This window comes from Ictidomys tridecemlineatus, chromosome 7, assembly GCF_052094955.1.
Source record: "Ictidomys tridecemlineatus isolate mIctTri1 chromosome 7, mIctTri1.hap1, whole genome shotgun sequence".
NCBI lineage: Eukaryota > Metazoa > Chordata > Mammalia > Rodentia > Sciuridae > Ictidomys > Ictidomys tridecemlineatus.
Genome location: NC_135483.1, coordinates 39,061,359 through 39,087,489, shown reverse-complemented (window position 1 = coordinate 39,087,489; position 26,131 = coordinate 39,061,359). Strand labels below are relative to the sequence as shown.

Here is a 26,131-nt window from a genome sequence, read left to right as displayed (position 1 = left end):
CCATCTGTCTTCAACCTTCACCCACCACTCTGAAGGGGTCCCCTGAGCTTTCCCCGCCTTGCAGCCCCCTCTTGGAGTGTCCTCTAGCAGGAGGCCTCTCACAGGCAGTCAACTTGCAGTCACCCCCAGGCTCACCCTGGATGTGGGGCTGGGGGATCCCCTCCCAGCAAGTCTCCCTGTAGTTTTGTTCTCTTTTAACAAAGAGAATGCATTCGTTTTCTAGGGCTGTAATTACAAAGTACCATAAACCAGATGAATTAAACAACAGAAATTTATTTTCTCACAGTCTGGAAGCTAGAAGTCCAAGATCAAGGTGTCATGGTGGACTCTCTCCTTGGCTTCCCTCTGTGTCTTCACCTGGTCTTCCCTTTGTGTATATTGTGTTCTAATCTTTTCTTATAAGGACAGCACTTGTATTAGATAAAAGCTCACTTTTAAAGACCTCATTTAATGTCACCCCTTTAAAGACCTTCACCAAATACAGTCACATTTTGAGGTACTTGGGGTTAGGATGTTACTATGAATTTGGGGGGACACAATTCAGTCACCACAGGAGCCTCATCCCTCCATAACAGTAATGTATCTGTTTGAGCTGTGGCACTAAACCAACTCCCCAGCCATAGAGCAATGATGAGGTGAAATATTTCCTAATGGTGAGAGGGCTCATCTTCTCCTTGTACTTCATGCCTTCACCTGGGCCTCATTGGATCAAACCTAGAAGAAGGAAACGAAACATTGATACAGAGGCAGAAGGAAAACACATCTGCAACTCATTTATTTTCAGGGAACAATTGTCTTCCTACTAGAATAGACCCATAAAGACCATTCTCCAAATAATTCTTCACTGTGAGCCCAGGAGCATTCACTTATGGCTTCAATGAAAAAATTTACAGAGCATGTATCATGTTAGATCACTGGAGGTACCGCTGTGTTCTCACAGGGCTTACGTTTCAGTAGGAAAATCTCACAATCAGCAGATAATTTGAGAGATAACAAATCTTCATTGCCTGGGATAAGGCATCTAGCAATGATGAGTCCATGGATCGCATTAATTCTCCCAGTTCTTTATCAGCTCCCCTAACCATGTGACCTTTGCCACGTGACTTTTCAGTTCCTCTCATCAAGAAGTAGAAGCTATTTAGTCATGACCCACTTTGACCAATAGGATGTTGATAGTTGTGACACACATAGAGGCTTAGAAAAAGCCTACGTACTCCATTTCTTTTCTGCTCTTGCCTCTGGGCCATTGTGCCAAGAACCTGCTGCAGCAATGGAAGACACAGTAGAAGAAGAATTTCATCAAACATTGCTTGACCATGGGCCAATCCCCAGAAGCCAACAGATTTGATGACCTTCAGATACGTGAGCAACCCAGTGGAGACCAGAAAATTTCCAGCCCATGTCATCATAGGCTTCTAGAGACTTCTCAGCTAAATAAATGTGTCCCATTCAGAGCCCATTTAGAAGTGCTCCCATAATCTGATCCAGGCATTTAAGGCTTCTAATGAATCAAAACATTACCTGAAAGGGGTACACAACCAGGCATTATTGGCCTTTAACCCCCTGGCTGGCAAAGAGCACCTAACATCAGCTTGTCAAGCTGTGAGAGATGGGATAAAGATTAGAGATAGAGGGTAGGTAAAATCTTTACCCTAGGGGATAAAGGTGATATGAGTAATGAAGTGGTAAATAGGCTTATAGAAAAATCAGAACCATTGGTTGGCCTGCTTAAAATACTTCTGGGACTCTCTGAGGCCTTCAATATAAAATCCAGGTACTTTATTCACAGCATACAGGGAATATACAAGGCCCTCCAATCTGGTACGTGCCATTTTCTGTGCATATCTATTCTCTTCTGAGTCACAAAGGACTAAGTTTCAGAGACTGTATTCACCAAGCTCTACTCTATGTCTTCTCATTGGGTTTGCCAATGGAAGGTTAGAGTAGAAGATCGAAAAATGGGAAGACCACCTTTAAGTCAGAGATTGCATTCCTCTGGCTCTGTCCCTGCTGAGTTATATTTTGGCCATGGTGTCTTTTTGGTTTTGTTTTATTGTAGACTGTGACTTCTAACAGGTGGTACCCTCCCGTAGTAGAACCTTTCACTACCTCTCAGTGACTCTTCCCTCCCATGGCCCCCAAGTCTAGGGATGATGACACTTCTGGTGGTTGCTAGTCCTGGGAGTTTACCATCCCTTATTGCCTTCAATTAACCCAGCTCAAAACTGTAAGTTCACACAGTGTAAAAGGACTTTTCTACTTTGCAGCACTCTCTTTAAGAATGCCATCTGTTTCCTCCTGGAACTTCCCATGTGCCCACCTCTTCCAATCTAGCTGATTATGCACCATTCTCCCACCTAGACCCCACATTCCAGCCACCATTGCATCCTCTGCCATGCTGCCATACTCTTGCTTATGGTGTACCCTTTCCCTCTTTCTTGGCCAGGCTTTCATACAAACCAAAAGTATAAATTAAAATGTCACATTTTCCAGGATAATGTCCCTAACCATTGCCCCAACTGTCACACTATCCCCCCTTAACTGAGTTAGGTGCCTCTCTTGTGCGCTCCCAACACAGCACCCATCCTAGAGTTTAAGGCTCATCTATGAGTACATCTGAATCCCCACCATGGGCAGAATGATGGCCTCCCAAAGTTGTTAGATCCTCTTTCCCAAAACTTGTGAACATGTTGGGTAAAATGGCAAAGGGTAGTCAGGGATTCCTAATCAGACTTAAAGATGAGGGGATCGTCCTGGATAAGCCAGGTGAGCCCAACATAATCACGTGGTCCTTAAAAGGGAGAAAGAGAGCATTCGGAGACTTTAGCCATTGCTCCATCCTTTGAAGATGGAAGGGATCACAAGATAAGAAAAGTGGGGTGATATCAAAAGCTAGAGAAGGCAACAGGCTCTTCCCTAGAGGATACAGCAGGGACCAAGCTGCTCAGCACCTTGATTTGGGTAAGATTTATTTTGGATCTCTGACCTTCAGAAATGTTGTTTAAGCCACTAAAGTATGGTAAGTTGCTACAACAGCAGCATAAAACTAAACAGATCTTGAGGACAGGGATCACATCTTACGTTCATGTCTTCCAAGCTCCTCCCACAAAACTAGTCTTGGAGTGGCTCATGAACATCCTTGTGGAAGAAAAGATAGAAGTAAAATTATCTGGTTCAACCCATTGTTTCTGGATCCTTCTAGGTCTATTGTCCATGTAGCAACAGTTTTTCTGAAAGAAGAGATCTGCATTTGTCCATAAAATTTTTAAAAATAGCTTGTAGTTATTAATCTACCATGTAATCACTGAGAAAAATAACTGAGCCAGTTGCCAAGGAGAACAAGGAGCAGGAATGTGAAGGCACACACGATGTCCTTCCTCTCAGGAAAGCAGCTGTGGTAACAGTGGCCTGCCTCAGGACATGCCCAGCTCCCCATATGGGCAGGGAAGGAACAATTTGTTCCTTCCCCTGGAGCAGCTGGCCCTGGTTTTGGCTGGATCTGGATTCCTGGGCTTCATAGGCACTGGTTGCTACAGTTTGGCAATCACCTCCAGCTCTGGCTTTTCCAGAAGGCCTGTTCTATTGCTAATCTGGAGCGGACACCTCCTATCATCACCATGATCTTGTTCTTATAGCAGCGTCAACAGCAGACAATCTGCAAATCCCACAACCTGGTCATGAAATGAGAGCAAATGCCTTGGTGGAAAGTCCATGTGATTTTGCTGAAAGCTCTGGACCAGGAGCCAAGAACCCAGGGGTCCTCTCTGGTTGTGCCTCTAGCCAGCTATGTGACCTTGACTGATTTCCTCATGTAGCACATGAAAGAGGAGGACTTATGCGGCCACTGAAGTCTCCTGTAGTCTAAGTCTATGACAGTTATACAATTCCCAAACGCACTGACGCTTAAAAAATACCAGTGACAAATTGTCCTCTCTAATGAGAGCATTTCACCAAGTCGGAAAATAAAGAGACTGAGAACATGGGAAAAAAAGAAGAGGGAAGGAAGGAAGGAAGGAAGGAAGGAAGGAAGGAAGGAAGGAAGGAAGGAAGGAAGGAAGGAAGGAAGGATTGAGTACCTAATAAGTACCAGCTCCTTTTGCCTATTCTAGCTCAAATATGCTCTAAGCCAGACTCTCACAAAACTGTCAAGTAGGAAAGGCCATCCAAGTAGGAAATCTTGAAGTCTCATTTTATCTTAAAATTAATGTGAATGTTGTGTTCTGCTCCATAAACAGTTTTCATTTCTTCTGAGGACTAAAGCTGTTGATGCAGGAAGACCTATCTATTAAACCTGTGGGGTACAAACCCTCAGCCCACTACTGTTTCTCTCTGACATGGAACATTCCAATTGTGGAGGCAAGAACCTGAAAACTGAGAGGCAGGACTTATTTCTTCACCTTATCCAGGCCGTGAGAGGACTGGAGGTTACCCAGATTATTATAGCCAGAGAAATCAAGCAAATGAGGTAAAAACTCAACTAACCCAAAAATTTTGCTTCATAAAATTGGGATGATAGGTTTACCGAGACAGTCCTGACTCCACCACAGACTGTGCCACAAAATAGAGGCCATATCTGCTTATTACTCTGTTTATTACTTATAGAAAAGCATGCGAATAACTGTCTGCAACATTGCTGGCAACTTGTAAAGGCAGGTTTGAGGGCATTCAATCACAAATGCAGTAGAAGTTGGGACAGGGGAGCAAATGCCCCAGGAAATGGATACTGTATGCTTAGGACTTAAGCAGGAGGCTCAGCCAACAAGAAACCTTAGTCATCAGAAGGAGGAGGACATGATGGGACTTAGTCACAGACCCAGCAGAGTAGGGAGGCAATCCCACGTGAGATTTCTGGAAGATCAATGAGGGCCAAGTCTAGATGCAAGGGACCTGTTGGTGGTGAATACAGCAAGTCCCATAAGTCATCCTCAGGACTGTGAGGGGGAAATGAGGTGGTCTCTGTCTGCCATATAGTCAGTTTGCTAGTAGTATCATCACTTATCAGGTCACCTGCCTTGGTGGCAAAGTCAATAATAATACAAAATACAAAATCGGGCCATAATACAAAATTGGGCAGCGGGCAGGACAAGGGAACTGGGCCTACACTTGCAAAGCTACAGGCGTTCTGAGAGGGGGAAATACAGAACAGATCCAGAGGCCAACAAGTCTGAATGGAAGAGAACTTTGTCCTGGGCTGGTAGGAGTTGAGTTGAAGGATTCAACACAATGCTGAGTACAAAGGAAAGGAGGATCGCAAAACAAGAGCATGTAACAGGAAATAGGAAGGGCAATAGGGAAGGACACAGGCTTACAGATAGGTTTAAATCCCAACTACCACACCTGGCTGTGTGAGTTTTCTTTTGGGGGGATTGAGGGGAAGCGAGCCATGTAACCTATCTGAGCCTCTGTTTCATCCTAGTTAAACTGACGATAAATCTCTCTCCCATAGGATTCTGTGGGATCCAAATGAGATAATCAGTGGAATCTGAAATGCTCTATACAAGTTCATTTTCTTACAGTTAGCTGTTGTACAGTGATTGGGAAATAATTATGTTTTGTTTATATTTAAGATTCTGAGATTGAGAAGGGAAAAAAAACTGGGGGAAAGTGCTTTGTCAGAGTCTTTAGATTTTATTTTGGAAAAGTCAAGATTTGGAAAGAATGAAGTTAAAAAAGGAAAGGAAAGGAGGAGAGGTAAAACAGAGAGAAAAGAAAAAATGGTGGAAGAAAAGAAGATGATGGATGAGGGAGGAGAGAGAGAGAAAGAAAAAAAAAGAAGAAGGCAGGGAAGGCCAGTTCTGGTAATTGCCAAAAGACAATTCAGCATGAGAATATTCCAAAATAAATCACCAATTGGCTCCCTCCTCTCAGCTTCCCTCACTCTTCCATTTCCCCCTTGCAGACTTCAGTTCTCCAGAGGCCTGCCCTTCACTTGGTCCCTTCTTGCCTCACAAGATCTGGATGAGCAATGCCATCCACTCCCATCCCTTCACTTGCTACTCATTCTCTAAGCATCAAATGTTTATTTTGAACCTGGATCTCTCTCTCTTGAGCTTCCAATTTGACCTGGGTAGATCAAAGTCAACACAAAATAAATCTTTCATCTTGCCACCCACCCACAAAAGCTTCTCTTTATCTTTTTTTTTTATTCCTTATTGAGGTTAATAGCACTTCCATATAAGATAATAAAAGAGTCTCCTTTTCCCAGGCCCTCTGGCATCTCTCTTGCCTAAATTTTCTTTGAATCTTACTTCAGCTTCCCCTTCTCCTGTTTCCTGCCTCAGTTCTAATACTTAGTCTCCAACCATACCTTGGGAAGAGCTGACAATTGGTCTTTCTGATGCCAGGCTTGCACCCATACGGTCCATCCTCTGTAATCCAACCAATGTGATGTGATGCATAACATTCCCTGGGAAATCTTTCAAGAATTTCAATGTACAGGATACAAACATAAAGTCCTTATCTTAACACACAAAGCCCTTTCCCTGATACCTGACTGCCTTTCCAGCTGCATCTGTCTTCTTCACCTCTCTTCTGCAGCCCAAATTTAGGAACACACTCCATTCCATCTGACTAAACACTTATTTGAAGACATCCTTTACTCTGTCTGGAAAATTTCTGATTATCCCATCTGCCTATCAAACTCCTGACCAACCTTCCTGGCTCTGCCACCTCCTCTAGAAAACCTTCTTTGACATTGCTATGTACATAATTAATCCTTCCTATAGTATAGTTTTTCTATGAACTTGCTATATTACTTAACATAACATATGATTATCTGCATATAATAGGGTCTTTCCAACTGGACCGAGTCCCAGGTGAGCAGGGGTTATGTTCTATTCATCATTATATTCCCTGTACTAAGAAAAGGCCCATGACATGGTGGTAAACAATGTGTTACACAAATAATTGAAAAAGAGATGAATAAATAACACTTAAAAGAAAATGAATATAGTTATATCTATGAACCAAATACCAACTAAGCAGAATTTCAACACATTTTTTAACAAACTATCATTCAACTCTCTCACATCTACAGTAAAGGAGATGAAGAGCTCATCTAGAGAGCCAGGTGGCCTCTCCTACCACCTTGGACATAGTGTCTCACAAAGTCATTATAGGTCATCTAGGATTGGCTCGGCAATCCTAGAAATTCTATTTGGTCTGTGTGCTGCATGATGTTTAGGCTTGGGAGATTGTCCATTTATTAATTAGACAAAAAATATAAGTACCAACAACTTTAGTTGCCAGTTTTCTGCAGTCATAACTTCCTCACTAAGAGAATCTGTAATTTTGTGGTATTGCATTATGAGCAACAGAAAACATTCCTATATAGTCAGCAACACAGAAGACTACTATCTATTGTCTTGGTTTATCAGTCAGGATAAGCTAGGTGATGCTACAGTAACAGATAGCTCCAAAACCTCAGTAGCTTAAAACAACAAAATTGACTGGTTGGTTGAGTGGTTGATGTTTCTTATCCTTTTATAGCTGGCTGAGGGCTTTGCTTCACATCATGACCACACTCATTTCAAGACCCAGAAAATGAAGCAGATTAACATTGTTTCAACATTACCAGGCAGAGAGGTGAAGGAAAATGTGACAAACACACCACCACACTTTTTCTCATCTTCCACCAATCAAAGTAAGACACACAGCTACACTTGATGCCAACTGGCCAGGAATCCTGTCAGCACAATCCTGACATGTGTTGGGGGAAAGGGAGCCAGATTATTAGATTCTAGCCCTGGTGACTATTACACTGGGATAAACATCAAGGAATCTGGCCCCACTGCAGAGCCCAGCTCCAAGGCTCAGTCAAGTCAGAGGGTCCTTCACATATGCTAAAAGCACCATTCTGGTGCTGGGCAGAGAATGGAGGATGGGAAGCAGAGGCTCAGTGAGGTGTCCAGACATGGATGAGGATGGCTTGCCCTTGGGGAAGAGGATAATGGGGAAGTTTCTGAGTCTGTATTTCCAAATCGAGATGAAGGGATTTGCAGAGGGATTGGGTGTACAGAATGAGGGAAATAGGGGAAACCAAAAATAACCTCTAGGAAAGTTGGTGCCCTCAATAGTGTGCCATAAATCCTTCTCCCCACAACCTCACAAGCACGATTTTTCCTCTTTGCCAAGATGATAAGCAAAAATGTTCAGTTGTTTTACAGTTCTTGATTACTACTGAGGTTCGGTGTGTTTTGTGTTTGCATACCATGTATGTTTCCTCTATTGTAGAAATAATATTTTTTTAACTAAAATGGCCTGTTTGAAAAATAGCAAAGATGGGTGTCTGTCTTTTCAATAGAATGTGAATTTCACAAAAGCAAATGACAAAGGGACCTTATCTATTTTGGTTACTATTTTATCTCTGGTCCCTATGACAGTGGCTTCTCTAAAGTGGTGATAAAAACCACTGCATTTAGATACTTTAATATGGGCCAAGCACTGCTGTAAGTGCTTCTCATGCAATGACTCATTGGTAACAATCTACTTGCAGATAAAGAAACTGAGCCAGAGAGGTTAAATAATTTGCCTAAAGTCACATAGTTAGTAGGTAGAGTAGGGGGTCTGAACTCAGAGTCCCCCTTTCAACCACTGTGTTCACTCTTTCTGTAGTTAAGTGCCAATAAGTATATTTGAATAAGAATTAATTAATTTTCTAACCTGTAAAGGCTAGTAGTAATATATATTTAATCTTAATTGTTTGGAAGAGGAAAAATGAAAGTAATTTAATAGATAAACTAAGCCAAATTAACTATAGAAATAGAGGATATATTTACTATAAAAGAGAAATTATATAAATCTATTTCATTAGAAAATTTTAGTATATTACACATTTACTATAGGATTATGCTTCAAGTTCTCAACAATGAAATTCATCTAACAATGAAATGTCTAACAATGAAATTCATCTGTGGATAATGAATGACCCAGAGATTCTAAAATGAACATTAGCCTCCAACCCCTCTTCTGCCCCGATAAAGCTCAAATCCATTACATACTCTGCCAATGAATCTCCTTGAAATGTTGCTGAACATACATCCTCATCTTTTTCTCCTTGACAATCCTCATCATGGACCAGAAACTGTTCTTGTGGAAAGAAGTTGGGATACAAGGGAAACTCTACTTTTGGTTCCAGAAATTGCTAGGTATGAGCCTCAGCTCTCCTGGTGGCTAGCAGAGTGGACACAGGAGGACCAAGCAGGTTATCATCCTCTGTGTCTCACCATAAAATGGGCCTCAAGGCAGTTGCAGTTGTGAGCCCCCAGTGAGATTAGGTGTGTGTGGTGGTTGATTTTATGTACCAACTTGCAGAGGCCACAGGCTAACCAGCCATCTGGCTTCTCAGAGGACAGCCAGCCCTTGATTTCTCGGCCCTTGATTGAATGTTTGCTGGGCCCAGTCAGGAGCATGCTCAGGTAGACAATACTTGGGTCTTACCTGGTCAATTCATGCTTTTCTTTTCCTTTATCTACTTTATTCTTCTTCTTCTTTCTTTCCTTCTTCCTCTCCTCTCCTTCCTCTTCCTCCTCCTGTTCCTTGTCCTCTTTATCCTCCTCCTCCTCCTCCCTATCCTCCTGCTCCTTTTCTTTACAGCTTTACTAGGGTAAAATTCATATATCAGCAGGTGATAAATAAATATTTGTTGGATAATCAAATGTTATTAAAATCATCTGGAAGTATCAACCCACATAGCTACAATGCCTTGAAAAGAAAATGAAGCCCGCAGTTTCTATTTTGCCACAATAATAGCTGAATAGTTCTGAAGTGCATAAAACTAACCCCGTCTTTCAAGTGATCTAATGTTCCGATCCTCTAGAAGCTAGCCTAAATTAATGTGGTTAATTCCTTCTGACTCACCAAGAGCATTTATCAACACCCAGCCCTCAGAGTTTGTGATTCAGCAGGTCTGGGGTGGGGTGCAAGCATTCGCATCTTTAACAATTTCTCGGGTGAGACAGGTCAAGGGATCACACTTGAAAAAGCACTGCTGAAAAAATCTGCTTTAAAATGTTCTTCATGTTATAATATAGTCTGGGCCCTTTCAAAGGGCCCTCGATGATTTTCATTATCTGATAAAACTCCAGTCTTCTCCAGCTTTCTCCACATGTCAACAAAGTTGGCTTTCCAGAAACAGCAAACAGAACAAATGAATCCAAGCCAGGCCGTGTCATGTCTCAGGCTTGCCTTCCTGGAGGCTTTGCAAGAAGCAGTTCGTTTCACTTTTCAGCCTCAGGTGGGAGCTCTGAGTCAGTGTGCCAAGCCTGACCACCCTCCTGGAGCTTTCCAGAAGTGGTGGCCAGGGTTCACGGAGACACTGCCTCCCACTGGAACAGGGCTGGCCTCTGTGCCTAATCCTGTAAATCTCAACTGCTCTTCTGCTCCCAAGGCAGATAGGAAGCTTGCCTGTTTCCATTCAGAGTACTGACCACAGTCACCCTTCTAAATAAACCACACTCTGCCCATGGGCAACACCTTTCTCTCCGTATTCCTGACAGGCATCAGGAAAGTGCAAGCCCAGGGTCTTCATTACACATGAAGGTATGGGGAGTGCACCTAACTCTGAAGGCATCATCTGTCAACGTTCCTACTAGGAACAACAAGACTTTGACAGGGATGCTGAGAGAGCTTAACTTGGGAAGATTGCTGAAAGATAAGATTGGACTCCGGTGCTGCTTTTCCACAGGTCACTTCTAGTTCCTTTGTGCTTAAATTCTCTACTTCCTCAGGAAAATAAATAAATAAATTAAAGAAGGGGAAAAAAGTATTTTGCCCTGAGTCAAACCCCCTAGGTATAATACTTAAGAAGATTTTGAGAATCTTATAACTGTTGGGGACTGGATTCAATATAATTCATGTTAAGACAAAAGGAACAACAGAAAACATAAAAGACATGGAAGATGAGAAAATAGAAATCCAACACATAAACTATAAAAGGACCTAAAGGGTAAAATTAATAATAAAGATATAATTTTTTTTAATCTAGAGTTTTTTAAATGACCAATTAAAAGAATAATTAATTAATTAATTATAAGAACTTTCACTGTCTCAAGTTAAACAAATAAACAGGAATTAACTTTCAAAGGCAGTTATAAAAATTCTTTAAGATTTTTTTAAACTTAAGAATGAAGATTTCATCCTTGCCAATGGATCACAATTAAAATTTCTTCAGATTTCTTTACTGCTATCCCAAGATTACTAGAGTTAGAGCTTCAGAAATCTGAAGGAAAAAAAAAAAAAAAGCCCAGTTCTAAGAATGCTTCCAGTAGCCAAGGCTTGAACTTCAAGTAAGGACAAATTTTCAAATGGTCAATCTTTTAGAAATGTATGAACACCTTCTCTGCAGATATCAAACAGGCATGAAGCAGCTCAGTCAGCCCAGGGGTGGGGTTCCCAGAAGTGAAAAGCTGATTCAGAAAATGACGAGTGGTATCCAGTGAAGCCAATTCCCTTTTTTTTTTTTCTTTTTTAAAATAAGCAAATGTTAATGGGGAAAGGTAGTGAGCTAATTCTGATAGGACCAGAGTGAATAAGTAAGGAATGAAAAAGGAGACTGCTATTGCTAAAGTATCTAATTGAGTAATTGTTTAAACAAAAGTAGAACAAAATAAATCAAAAATAACGAAGGCAAAAAAAAAAAAAAACCTCAACTTAAGCAAATGATGAATAGAAGAAAGAGGAATCACAAAGAAAGAAAACATCTTACCTGCCATAAAGAAGAGACTGAACTAACTGTGTTTAGGCATATAGATCTGAATTAATATGACACTAAACATTTGCCAAAAGTAACTGTGGCTGATTTATAGAAATAAGTTAATGACTACTGCAATTAAGAATGTATACGCCCTGGTTAAAATTAATCATATGTAATGTCAAGGTTAGGACGTTGAACTTTTAAATTATTCTAACATTAAAAAAGAATTACATCCATCAAATCCATGATCTAAAGAAAAAAAACATGGATGTTCTACTTTTAAAAACACAAAATAGAAAGGCAGAGGACAAAGAATATAAAATTATTTATTCACTCATCAAAGGACATATTATTTCATCATGTAAGTCCATGTATAAATTTAGGAAGCACAAAAGTATTAAATCATTTAAAATATAACATGAGAAAATATTGTTAATAAATTCTTTTAGTACAAAGAAGGTTACAATGTTGTGATAGCAACTATAAGTTAATTATAAAAACATACTTTAGGGGCTGAGGTTGTGGCTCAGTGGCAGAGCGCTTGCCTTGCCCACGTGAGGCACTAGGTTCCATCCTCAGCACCACATAAAAAATAAATAAACAAAATAAATATATTTTAAAAATTACTTTAAAAGAAGGTTAGTGTGCACTTAATAAGCATAAACAAAAATACAGATAAAAAATTTTAAGAATAAAAGAATTAACCAAAAAAACTGTATTGTACTTAGACATTTCCATTTTCCTAAATAAAAATCTCTAAATTTTATTAATATTTTAACTAAAGTATAAACTGCAAAAATTTAAAAGAACACCACAACTAGTACTTACTATTCCAAAAATAAAAGTATGATATAGTATTTTTAAATCTAATAAAATGACCACTTCAAAAATCTTTAAAATAAAATTAATTTGTTCATAGGAAGTCATAGATATTTAGGAAGTAAAATAGTGATATTTGGTATGAATTATGAAAAGTCAGTATCACTCATTTGTACTGCCCCAAACTATATAAACTATGTGTCATTTTCAGAAAAATATAGATCCAGAGTCCATTTGCAATTGGAAAAAAACAACAACAACAAAACAGGAATAAGCTCATGGGGAAAATTTTTTGGAAATTTTATTACTGCTATCAATATTTTTAAATTTTTAAATATAAAGAGAGATTAGTGATCTGGTCAAACAATATTCTTAAAAATTATAAAAATTGACTTTTCTGCCCTTATTGTTTTACAATTGCAATATCAGTGTAGCTATGGAATCTAAGAAATGCTGATAGTTTACAAAGAAAAAGAAACATGAAAATGGTAAAAAAAAAATTTTTTTTGAACCACAATAATGGTATTTACTTCTATGGTCATTAAAACTTATCATAAAGAACCAATAACTTAAATGGGATATACTTAAGTAAAATAAACACCACTCAATAAGAATCCAGAAATAGATTCAGCCAGCTATAAAAATTCAACAGATGATAAAATAGGGTCTTTCAAATAATCACAAAATAATTTTAATAAATGATTTAAAATTCCAGTATACTGTATGCAGATTTTATAGTGAAATGCAATATAGAAATGTCTTACAGTATATACCAAAATAAACTGCAGATGAAATTAAAGAGTCAAATAGAAAATAATAAACTGAGTATGTTAAGAATTGTTAACAAAGCTCACCAGCACCACCATTACCAGGATAGAGAAATTTGAATGTTATAGACAAGATAAATGATTATATCACAAAACATGGTAGATTATTCAAATAGCCACAATACTTTGCAATTCCTCTCATCAACATGTGATTTCTCCATTCCTTGAATCTGGATTTGCTTTGAAACTCACTTTGGTCAATAGGATTCAGACACACTGTTCAGGTGGTAGAAGATGTGTTCAAGGCGTCTTGAGATCATTCTTGTTCTTGGAGGCCCTAACACTGGTGCCATGTGAGCAAGTCCAGCCTCACCTGCTGGATGGTAGGACACAAGGTCCAGCAGAGAACATCCATTCAAGCTGAAACACCTGAGACCAGCCAACCCCCAGCTACTCAGGCAGCAGCTAGCCAATGCTTGATGTGAGCTCAATCAGCCACAAGCATCCCAGCCACCCATCTAGGGCAGACCAAATTAGTGGCCCATGAAGTGAATAACTGTCGATGTTTTAAGATACCAAGTATTAAGGTGACCTATTACACAATAATAAATGTGATATTCTGAACACTCAAAAGTAATCATCAGAGAGGTATCTCTGAGAGACTGATGGAAATCTATTACCTATACAAAAGATCAGAATATGTACAAGTATTTTCACAAGAGGATTCTGTCACATGATGGGAAAGGCATGGTACCTCATACCCAGGCATAAGCCAGGATCAAGAAGAGGCCATGGGGCAACTGACTATGGCATTGCTTAGGGCCCTCACATGACTATAGGAAGGCTGGTTAACCTCTTTACATCTTTCCTTACCTAAAAAAAAAAAAAAAAAAATATATATATATATATATATATATATATATATAATTAATCAATTTTTTTAAGTTTTATTTTAATTTGTTATATATGACAGCAGAATGCATTACAATTCATATTACACATATAGAACACAATTTTTCATATCTCTGGTTGTATACAAAGTAGAATCACACCATTCGTATCTTCATACTTGTACTTAGGGTAATGATATCCATCTCATTCTACTATCTTTCCTACCCTCATGCCCACTCCCTTCCCCTCCTTCCCCTTTGCCCTATCTAGAGTTCATCTAATCCTCCCAAGACCCACCCCCAACCACATTATGAATCAGCATCCTCAAGTCGGAGAAAACATTTGGCATTTGCTTTTTGGTATTGGCTAACTTCACTTAACATGATGTTCTCCAATTCTATCCCTTTACCTGCAAATGCCATAATTTTATTCTCTTTTAATGCTGAGTAATATTCCATTGTGGATATATACCACAGTTTCTTTATCCATTCATCCATTGATGGGCATCTAGTTTGGTTCCACAGTTTAGCTACTGAGAATTGTGCTGCTATAAACATTGATGTGGCTGTGTCCCTGAAGTATGCTGTTTTTAAGTCCTTTGGGTAAAGTCCAAGGAGAGGGATAGCTGGGTCAAATAGTGGTTCCATTCCCAGTTTTCCAAGAATTCTCCATACTGCTTTCCATATTGGCTGCACCAATTTTCAGTCCCACTAGCAACGTATGAGTGTGCCTTTTTCCTCACATCCTCACCAACACTTACTGTTGTTTATATTCTTAATAGCTGCCATTCTGACTGGAGTGAGATGAAATCTTAGAGTAATTTTTATTTGCATTTCTCTAATTGCTAGAGATGATGAACGTTTTTTTCATATATTTGTTGATTGATTGTATATCTTCTTCTGAGAATTAATATGTCAAAATGACCATACTATCAAAAGCACTATATAGATTTAATGCAATTCCAATCATAATCTCAATGACATTCCTCATAGAAATAGAAAAAGCAGTCATGAAATTCATCTGGAAAAAATAAGAGATCCAGAATCTCTTAGCAAGAAGAGTGAAGCAGGTGGCATCAATATACCAGAACTTAAACTATACTACGAAGCCATAGTAACAAAAACAGCATGATGTTGGCACCAAAATAGACTGATAGACCAATGGAACAGAATACAGGACACAGAGACTAACCCACATAATTACAGTTATCTTATATTAGACAAAGGTGCCAAAAAAGTACATTGGAGAAAAGATAGCCTCTTCAACAAATGGTGCTGGGAAAACTGGAAATCCATATGCAACAAAATGAAATTAAACCCCTGTTTCTCACCATGAACAAAACTCAAGGACCAAGGACCTATGAATTAAACCAGAGACACTGCGCTAAGAGAAGAAAAGTAGGCCCAAATCTCCATCATGTTGGATTAGGCCCCAACTTCCTTAATAAGACTCCTATAGTGCAAGAATTAAAATCAAGAGTCAATAAATGGGACTAGAGCTCCTTCAGTCTTCTGGAGTCCAACACAAAGTTTGATAATGCAAGAAAGTTTGTGCAGCTATCCAAATGGATGTGAGGATGACTGAGAAGCAACATCTATTAGGATGTGTTGTCTCTGGTCCTGATTTGGAGACTAAAGTATGTGAGTATAAAGAGCCTCTGGATTATCTGAAGTCATCTAAACTTAAGGAGGACAACATTGAAGTGCGTGATAAATGTCAACGATGTACTCAATGTCGAGTTGATGGTATGTTGATTCCTACAACTGTGAGAGGGCTAAGTCCAAAGTCAGTAAAGCACGCAAGTTAAATTTGACCTGCAGTGAGAAGCCACATCAAAGAGGACCTGTGGCTTTGGGGTCTGATTCGAAGCCTGACGTAGGTGCAGAATTTTAAAAGGAAGATGATATTGAAGTGCACAATGTATCAGAATTACCATACAAGGAAAAACTTGATATGCCCTCCCCAAAGTTACATTTTTTTACATAACTACCATCAAAGAGAGAGAGCTAAGATCCAAGTAGATGAAACTATCCAATGCGGTCTGAGCTGTCCTAAGAAGACACGTTACATAGAACGTATGTATGTTAAACCTGATTGTGACTCAGGTACACTATCAGAATACCTTGAAAACAGGGAAGAAATAGTCGTGGTTGAGACAAGTTCTTCTGAGAATGTCTGTCCCCTCCTCCCTGGCCGGCTCAGTCTAGTAGAATTAAATCAATGCAGTCAGACAGGAGTACCACTGAGAAGACCCCTACAGCAGATGGCTTTGCAACTGTGAAGTCCTTGAGAAGTAAAAAGACCTCAGGAAAAAAGTCAATGAAGAGTAGGAAGTACAAAACAGATGAAGAAACGGTCCTGAAAGGTGACATTGAGGAGGCCAATGATCACTTGACAAGCAGCCTCAAGAGTAAGAAGAGTGTCAAAAGCAGGGAGACAGAAGCCATTTCTCTCTCTCTCTAAATCAAAGGACAATTTGTATGTTGAAGAGAGACCCTGAGTATACATCTTACTTGAAAATTTAGAAGACAGCAAAGATGATTGTTTATATAAGGTAGAAGGCCTTTTTCAAGAAGTTCATGCGGAGGACCATCTAATTTTTAACAAGGGCAGAATTTATCAAGAGATTGGGAGAGCAAACCCTTGAAGTCTGAGAAACCTATCCCTCCCCTTCTATTATTCAGCTATGGTGGAAAGAAGGGTGAATTGAAGCTCCCTCAGCTTCATAGGCTGAAGATAGAGGAAGGCTGTGAAACCATTTATGTTGAGTAACAGAAGAAACCAACCACAGTCAAGTTGGAGGAATCACAGTCCGAGACAGGCTCTTCTGAATCAGACAGGTTCTTCTAAATCACTGGAAAGCTAAGCTCCTCCAAAGAAATTTTGCCTAATTTGTGTTATAAAGGGAAAGAACATCTTTCAAAATAACTACTCCAATGGACTAACAAACAAGTTATAAAAAATATGAAGCCTTTTGAATAATTCTTAAAACAGAATAAATGAAATTGTATTTTAAAAAAACAAATGATCAATAAATGGGATGGATTCAAACTAAAAAGCTTCTTCTCATCAAAAGAAATAATCAGTAAGGTGAATAGTGAGCCTACATTTGGGGAACCAATTTTTACCACACGCACATCAGATAGAGCACTAATCTCTAGGATATATAAAGAACTCAAAAATCTTAACACCAAAAAAACAAATAACCCATCAATAAATGGGCCAAGGAACTGAACAATCTATCAAAATTTGATGGATGCAAACAAGACAGTGCTTACAGAGAAATTGGTAGCATTTGATGTATATATTAAAGAATACAGATTTAAGCTTCCATCTTATGAAATTAGGGGGGGAAAAGAGCAAATTAAATTCAAAGTAAGCAGGAGAAAAAGAAAAATGAGGGTTGAAGATATAGCTCCGTGGTAGAGCACTTGCCTAGCATGTGTGAAACCCTGAGTCCAATCCCCAATACTTCTGAATAAATAAATAAAATAAAAATTAGAGAATAAATCAATGAAAAAGATCAATAGAGAAAATCAATACTGTAAAAGATTGTTTTTTGAAGAATAAATCAAATTTGTAAACCTCTAGACAGATTAATGAAAGAAGAGAGAAAACATATAATTACTAATAAAAGAAGTGAAAGAGGGGGCTGTGGTTGTGGCTCAGTGGTAGAGTGCTTGCCTGGCATGTGGGAGGCCCTGGGTTCAATCCTCAGCATCACATATAAATAAAAATAAAATAAAATAAAATAAAGGTGTATATCCATCTACAACTAAAAAAAAAAAACTTTTAAAAAAAAGAAGTGAAAGAGGCTCCTTCCATGAGTATTAAAAGGATAATAAAGGAATACTACAAGCAACTGTAGGCCCACAAGTTTGATTACCTAGATGAAAAGAATTCATAGAAGGACCAAGAGATCATATTAATAAACAAATATATGTGTTCCTAGCACAGAGAAAAAGGAAGAGAGACTGTTTCCTTAGAAAAGTTTTTAAAATGTTTATAATCATTGACCCAATAATTCTTTTAGGGAAACTAACCTTCTATGAAGAAATTCAATAAAATAAAAAGTCTATGCAGTATCTTGTGTCTAAACAAGATGGTATAACAAAGCATAGGTTTCTTTCATCTTAAAAGGACCTAAAATTAGGCAAAATATATGAAAAATTTTGGACAACAGACAATAACACTGAAAAGGGTAAAACAAAGAGCCCTGGAAATGCATTGATTTACTGCCAAAGTGCATACATGTGTACCAAACAGTGCTCAATGTTCTTGCTAAATTGGGGAGACAAAAATTGGAATTTTGAGATGGCATTTAGAAATTTGTGGGGTGGAGAACTGAAGGTTGGGGGTATTTTGAGAGAGAAAAAAACATTTCACAGATATATGGAGGTTCCACCTGAGTCTTTGACTCACTCAGTTTCATTCCTTATGTGAGAAGAAACCAAAACAAGCTGGAGGAAAGAAATACCACAGAGCAGAAGGCTAACAAATCCTGGAATTCACACACACACACACACACACACACACACACACACACACATATAAAATAAAGTCTTTGTGTTTTTTCCAGAGGCATAAAAAGACCTTGAAATAAATGGAACATCATTTCAAATAGTCAGGAAAGTTTCACTTAGTACTGAAACTAAATTAGTCCTAGGATAAAGTCTTCTCTAGAAAAACACTTTAAAAAGTTTAAAACCAAGCTTCAAAATAATCCCATTAGATGACTTAACTACAAATCCAAATATATTACAGCACCATTGAAGACAAAGCCAGCACTATATAAAGTCAGAATGTCCTGTATCACCAAAATTGCCCCACAAGCATAAAGGAAAATGACCCAGAGGGAGAAAAAAACTTACCAATCAAAACACATAGGGAAATTAAAGAGATCATGGCATTAAGGACCTTTAAACAAAGAAAAATATGACCAGAATGAAAAAGTAATGTGTGATGGTTTGGATATGAGATGTTCCCCCAAAGCTCTTCGTTAGTGCAGGAATATTCAGGGATTAAATGATTGAATTGTGAGAGTGGTAATCTAATTAGTCCATCTTAGCTTGAATTGATTGACTGGATGATAACTGTAGGCAGGTGGGGGCATGTATGGAGGAGATGGGTCACTGAGAGGGTGCCTTGGAAAGGTGCAGTTCTCTGTGGTCCCATCCCATACATCAAAGCTAAGCAGTTTTAATCTGCTGGGCCCTTCCCACATGATGTGGTGCCTTACCCTGGTCCCAGAGAAATGGAGTCAGCTATCTATGGACGGAGGCCTCTGAAACTGTGAGCCCCAAATAAATTTTTCTCCTCTAAGTTTTCTTGTTGGGCATTTTGATCACAGCACCACCAACAACAACAAAACAACAACAACAAAATCTAACTAAAAGAGAAGTGGGGTTGTTGCTGTGATTTATTTGACCATGTGGCTCAGAAGATATTGGAGCTGGTTTGGGATGAAGGGGATGTTGAAATGTTTAGAGATGTAAGCTGGAAAAGTTTTAGAATGTTGCAAGCATAGCTGAATGAGCAATTCTGGTGGAAGTTCAAAAGACCAGAGTGGCATGACCAGAGTGCTCATGAGATTTCAGAAGAAAATGAGGACTCTGTTGGGAATTAGAAAAGCAGCTGCTCATGTTATGAACTTGGCTACATTTTGTCCATGACATGATACTCTGTGTGAGACTGAACATGAACTAATTATTCTGATGGAAAAAAATGTCAAGGAAGCACAGCTTTCAGTCAGTGTTGTGGATATTGCTGGAAGCTTTCAGTCAGGTTTACTGTGACAAATAGGGGCAGGTAACAGAGATAAAGGATTTTAAAAATTTGCAGTTTGGCAGAAAAGTACATGAAATTTGAGGACAGAAAAGATGTGCTTATTGAAGAGATTACAGCCCCTAAAGTCATACTAAGTACTTTGTACAAGGCAATAGGAAAATTGGCTTGAGAGTATCTCAGAAATTTGAAAGACTACACCCATTTCAGGCTCAAGGATATACACGGGAAAAGTTCTTTAAGAAGAGATCATGGGGGCACTCTGCTCATACAGAGAGGGTCCTAGGAAGTTGTTTTACCATGCTGAGCTCTGCAGACACTCAGAGGTTTCTACAGCAGGGACCTGACTATTCTATAAGCTGCCAGAAGACCGTGGTTCCATCCATACAGTGCTGGTTTTGCAGGATTGCAGGATGCCCAAGTTAAGGGGTCATCAAAGCTTCCACTGAGATTTCAGAGGAAAGTCTGGGAGGCCAGGCATAGTGTAATAGGGTCAAAATTCCTGCAGGCTTCCCTGAGAAGGCAATATGTGGAGTTATAAAGTTGAAGCAGATGATGGAATGAAGACTTCTTTTCCCATGATATGCTGCCTCACTTTGGGCCCAAAGCAGTGAAGCCAGCCATCTATGGACAAAGATCTCTAAAACCACGAGCCTCAAATAACTTTTCCTCCTCTAATTTGTTCTTATCAGATATTTTGGTCACAGCGACAAAAAAAAACTGACTAAAATACCCATAAATCTAATAATTTCAAGGAAATCCAATAAAAAGAAACAAACCACATGAAGACACATCATAATCAGATTATTAAAAGTGAATTAAGGAGAATATTTTTAAATGGATAGAGGAATTAGAGATACAGTGATAAGAATGACAGCCAAATATTAAAAGTGAATTAAGGAGAATATTTTTAAATAAATAGAGGAATAAGAGATACAGTGATAAGAATGACAGCCAAAAGGAAAGACAATGGAATGAATCTGAAATAACTTTCCTATGTACATATATGAATGCACCACATTGAATTTCACCATCATGTACATCTACAAGATGTGGGTCTTAATTAGAATAATATTTAATGCTTGTATAATCATATGAAAATGGATACTACTGTCATGTATAACTAAAAAGAAATAATAGAATTAAAATATTAAAAATTTAAAAAGAATCACAGCCAACTTCTCATTAGAAACTATTCAAGAAAGAAGAAAAATAATCAGCATATTTAGAGACTAGAAAGAAAAAATAATAGTTGGTGTAGACTTCTTTAATGAAAATATCTTTTAAAAGTGAAGATAAAGACTTTACAGATCAAAAAATGAGCAAAGAGAATTAATCTCCATGCGACCTGTATTACAAAATATGTCTAAGGAAATTCTTCAAGCAAAAAAGAAAATAACACTGGAAGGAAATTTAGATCTACAAAAATAAATGAAAAGTACCCAAACTATTAGTTTGTAGGTACATATAAAAAATTTCGTTTCATTTTTTACTTCCCTAAAAGATGATTGTCTAAAAAGTAATAATGCTATTGTTATGTGAGGCATATTGTTATGTGAGGCATCCCCCCAAAGCTCACGTGTAAGACAAAGCAAAAACCTTAGAGGTGAAATAATTGGATTATGAGAGTCTTAACCTAATCAGTGTGTTAATCCACTGAGAGGAATTAACTGGATGGTAACTGTAGGCAAGTTAGGGTGTAGCTGGAGAAGGTGGGTCCCTGGGGATGTGCCTTTGGGGTCTGTATTTTGTCCTTGGTCAGTTGAATGCTGTGTCTGTCTGTCTGTCTGTCTGTCTGTCTGTCTGTCTCTCTCTCTCTCTCTCTCTCTCTCTCTCTCTCCCCGTCTTGATATTTATGTCCTGAACCTCCTTTTTCCACCATGCTTTTCTCATGATGATCTGCTTCACCTCAAGCCTGAGGTCTATGAACTAAGACCTCTGAAACTGTGAGCTCCAAAATAAATTTTTCCTCCTCTAATTATTGTATCCAGGTCTTTTGGTCACAGCAATTTAAAAAATCTGACTAAAACAGATGTATTATGGGGATTAAGGCATCTGTAAAAGTAAAATGTAGGACAACAATGGCATAAAAAAAGAAGGGAAAATGGAAGAGTAAGTGGAATTTTTAAAACTAAATGGCAATAAGCTAAAGATGTATATTGCACACTAAGAAAAACACACACTCAAAATGTAGCTAACAAGATATTATACTGTAGAATATTAAACTAATGTGAAGAAGGCAGGGAAAGAAGAAAGAAGGAACAAAGAACAAAAGAAACGAGCAGAAAGAAAGAGCCAGGTGGTAGATCTAAACCTAACTACCTGAATAATCATATTAAATGTAAATGGTTTATTTACTTTGCCATTTTAAAAGCATAGATTATCAGACTGGATTAAAAAGTTGATATATTTTTACATTTTAAAGCAAAAAATATCTGTGGTCCACTTTGGGTGAATTTCTGTGTGTTATGAGGTGAGGGTTTAGGGTTGTATGTCACTTTGGCTATCTAGCATCATTTGTTGAGAAGATTACCCCTTCTCCCATTTAAATTCCTTGCAACCTTTGTAAAAAATCAAGCAACCATAAAGTTAAGATTTATTTTTGGACTCTGTCCTGTTCCATTGAGTTATATATCTATCTTTGGGCCACTGTAACCCAGTCATCATTACCATAGACATATAATTGTTTTGACTTGGACAGAATAAGTCTTCCAACATTGTCCTTTCCAAATTTGTTTAGCTATTATGAGTTCTTTGCATTCTCATGTAAGTTTTTGAAAAAATTTGTGAACTTCTTCAAAACAGTCTTCTGGGATTTTAATAGAGAATGTTGAATACAAAGATCAGTTTGAGGAGAATTGCCTTCTTAAAATTTTGAGCTTTCAAATTCATGAACATAAAATGTCTCTCTAATTAAATTTTCTTTTAAGTTTTCTTAGCAACAAGTCACACTCTTCTTTTGTTAAACTTTCCTGAAGTATTTTATTTTCTTTGATGCTATAATGAATGAAATTATAGGCAATTTCATTTTCAGATTGATTGCTCATATATAGAAACACAATTGAATTTTCAATCTTTTATCTTGTGACCTTTCTTTTTTGTTTCTTGGTTCTAGTAAGTCTTTTTGTTGTTTTGATTTGTTTTGTTTTTTGTATACTATGTATAAAATTATGTCTCTCTATAAATATAGTTTTACTTTATTTCCAAAAAAAAAAAGTAAAAAGAAAAAATGTAAGAAGAGACAAATACTAAGTTAAAATACCTATAACACATCAGATAAGAAATATCACAATGGATAAAGATGGCTAAGTTACAATGATAACATAATAATATATAATAATCATGAATGTGTATTCTAATAAAAGAAGCTTAAAAGACATGAATTAAAAACTAATAGAATTAAAAGTAGAAATAGACAAATTCCTAAGTATAACTGAAAATTTCAACAATCCTATCCCAGTAATTAATGAAATGGACAGAAAATTTTTTATGTAAGATATAAAAAATGTTATCAATCAACTCAACAGTTATTTATACAACACTGTACACAAAAACACCTTAAAGCATATTTTTGAGTGCCTAAGAAATATTAACCAAAATAGATCACATTCTGGACTACAAAGAAAAGTTCAATAACTTTTAAAGTAACTGAATTTATGTAATGTATAGTCTCTGTCCACAAAGTAATAAAGCTAGAAATCAATCATGGAAAGGTTATAGGAAAATTCCCAAATACTTGAACTTTCATACATACTTATAAAACATGATGCCTTGAGGAAGAAAACACAAGAAGAAAAAATATTTTGAAATGGATGGAAATGAAAACACATCAAATTTTATGGAATGAACCAAGGAAGTCCCTGGAGGAAAATCTATATCAGTTAATACATATACTAGAAAAGAAGAAAGGGCCTCAAATCTATGATCTAAACTAAATGATGAAAACAGAAATGAACAAACCCCAGAATAAGCAAAATTAAGAGCAGAAATAGTGAAATGAAAAAAAAATATACAGAAATGTCAATAATGCCAAAAGATAGTTCTTTGAAAGATCAATAATGATAAACTACTAGACATAGTGACCAGGAAATGAGGGTCATCACAAGAGATCATATAGATGTTCAAAAAATAATAAAGAAGTATTGTGAAGTGTTGGCGAGGATGCAGGGAAGAAATACACTCATACACGACTTGTGGGACTGCAAATTGGTGCAACCACTCTAGAAAGCAGTATGGAGATTCCTTGGAATACTTGGAATGGAACCACCATTTAATCCCAGCTATCTCACTCCTCAGTCTATTCCTAAAGGACTTAAAATCAGCTAGTATAGTGACACAGACACATCAATGTTTATAGCAGCTCAATTCACAATAACTAAACTGTGAAGCCAAACTAGATGCCCTTCAATAGATGAATGGATAAAGAAACTGTGGTATATATGTACACAATGGAATATTACTCAGCATTAAAAGAGAATAAAATTTTGGCATTTACAGGTAAATGGATGGAGTTGGAGAATCTCATGCTAAGTGAAATAAGATAATCCCCAAAAACCGAAGGCCAAATCTTTTCTCTGATAAGTGGATGCTGATCTGCCCCATGCGTGAGAGGGCAGGAGGGGGCGGGGAGGAAGGAACTTTGTATTGGGCAAAGGGGAAGGAGAAGAGGGGAGGGTGCACGGGGGTAGGAAAGATAGTGGAATGAGACAGATATCACTATCCTAGGTTCATGTATGATTACACAGATGGCGCAACTCTACATCATGTACAATGAGGTAAATGGAAAGTTTTGCTCCATTTGTGTACAATAAATTGAAGTGCATTCTGTTGTCATATATAATTTGTAGAACAAATTTTTTAAAAAGGAAAAGGAGGAGGCATAAATGGTACTTTCTGAATATAGCCTCTTATCATGTAATCAATGTATGACCAACTATTTATAAAAGTTTTTTAATTAAAAAATTAATTAGTGTGAACTTTATGCCAATTAACTGGGCAATTTGGATAAAATAGGCAAATTTATATTTTTTAGAGGGGTAGCGGTACCAGGGATTGAACTCAGGGATACTTAACCATATCTCCAGCCCTATTTTTGTATTTTCTTTAGAGACAGGGTCCCACTGAGCTGCTTAGCACCTTGCTTTTCTGCTGAGGCTAGCTGTGAACTTGTGATCCTCCTGCCTCAGCCTCCTGAGCCACTGGGATAACAAGAGTGCACCAGCGCGCAAGGCAAAATAGGTAAATTTTTTTAAAGATATTGATTATCAAAACTGATACAAAAAGAAATAAGAAAATATGAATGGTCCTCTATCTTTTAAATGATTGAATTTATTAATTAAAAGCTTTCCAAAAGATATATCCAGTTCCAGAGAGTTTCACTCTAGGTTCTATTTGCATTTGGAAGAAATAATACCAATTATACATGAAGTTTTCAGATAGAAATGGATAAAAATATTTATAAGGAAAAAAAGCTATATATCAATATTCCTCATGAACATAAACATGAAAGTACTTAACAGGAATCAATGTGTGACACAGTGTGTGACTACAAACTGAAACAAACAGGATGCTACCCTCAAAGACTTTGATTTTGACAAGAGTTGACAAATAAAGCAAAGATAATTAGAGAATATCCATCCAACCACAGAGAAGTGGCAGAGGCAGCAAAGACCTAATTACAATGCTGCTGGTGATACCCAGTCCTTGAGGGAAGCATTGGCTATTTTCTGTGAACAAGTTTTCCTTGACCCTAGCCAATTGTCTACTCTTGGGGGTCCTAGTTTTCTAACAGCTCTGTGAGCTACCAAACATCTTTCCACAAATGCATTTCTGCTAAATATAGCAACCAAGAACATGAGTAATAAGTCTATCCCTAATTTATGCTCTTGCAACCAAGACCTGAACTTGTTTAGAAGTCAGTACCCAAAACTGGTTTGTTCTGGCCCCCAAAGAAATAGAATTTAGGAAAGTAAATCTGACTTCATGGAAATGAAGACTATGAGAATTCCATTAGTATTTAGGTATAATAATCTGGCATAACACCCAATAATTTATCAATTATCATCATCAGAAAAGTTCATCAAATTTAAGGCATTGAGAAGATTGTTCAAAAAGTGTATCCCAGATTCCCTTTATTCATCTCTCAGTCCTTATTTCCCATTATTAGGATCTATCATGT

General features: G+C 37.7%; 1 long non-coding RNA gene across 2 annotated transcripts in view; it reads right to left on the bottom strand.

The window, feature by feature from the left end:
* Positions 1–253: 253 nt before the first annotated feature.
* LOC144365449 (uncharacterized) overlaps positions 254–26,131 on the bottom strand; it is a 58,936-nt gene continuing 33,058 nt past the window's right edge. For both annotated transcript variants that reach the window (XR_013423900.1, XR_013423899.1), the window contains one exon: positions 254–714. This is a non-coding gene — a long non-coding RNA (uncharacterized LOC144365449). The remainder of the gene's footprint in view (positions 715–26,131) is intronic.